This window comes from Austrofundulus limnaeus, unplaced genomic scaffold, assembly GCF_001266775.1.
Source record: "Austrofundulus limnaeus strain Quisiro unplaced genomic scaffold, Austrofundulus_limnaeus-1.0 Scaffold580, whole genome shotgun sequence".
In the NCBI taxonomy this organism is placed as follows: domain Eukaryota; kingdom Metazoa; phylum Chordata; class Actinopteri; order Cyprinodontiformes; family Rivulidae; genus Austrofundulus; species Austrofundulus limnaeus.
The window spans coordinates 117,008-117,924 of NW_013952982.1; positions in this window are offsets into that span (position 1 = coordinate 117,008).

A 917-nucleotide genomic window follows, 5' to 3' on the forward strand; every position below is an offset into this window, starting at 1 on the left:
TGAACAACTGTTCCACCGTTCTACTGTACCGCTGAACAACTGTTCCACTGTCTACTGTACCGCTGAACAACTGTTCCACCGTTCTACTGTACCGCTGAACAACTGTTCCACTGTCTACTGTACCACCGAACAACTGTTCCACCGTTCTACTGTACCATTGAACAACTATTCCACTGTTCTACTGTACGATTAAACAACTGTTCTGCTGTCTACTGTACCATTGAACAACTGTTCCACTGTCTACTGTACCATTGAACAACTGTTCCACTGTCTACTGTACGATTAAACAACTGTTCTGCTGTCTACTGTACCATTGAACAACTATTCCGCTGTTCTACTGTACCGTTGAACAACTGTTCCACTGTTCTACTGTTCACACACTCAAAACGTAACTAGAACTCATCTGAAGGTTTTATGTGGAAAAAGTAGTCTAGATCTAAACAATCTAGACTCAAAGTCATACAGTTCAATTTAGTATTTTTGTGTCAATTTCAAGATGTCAGCTAATATAAAAAGTCTGTTTAAAAATGTGAGGATCCTGAAGGATGCGTTTTTGTGGAGAATGAATCGGTTTCAATATTACATTTGTTGAATTCTTAGTTTTGGGGAAAATGTAGTGTAAGAGATTGATGTATTTTTTATAGAAATTATATTCTAAATAGTAATTTCCAATGATTTTACAGGATTACATGCAGGAGGTGTCAAAAGTATTCACATTCATTACTTAAGTAGAAGTATAGATACTAGGGTTTAAAAATACTTTTTTGTAAGTAGAAGTATCAACTTGAGCTTTTTACTCAAGTAAAATTATATAAGTACTGGTTTTAACACTACTTAAAATATAAAAGTAAAAGTAATGAACACTATAAAAAAGGTCATTAAAGATAAAATCTTAGGCTGTGCCTCAGGGTTTATAG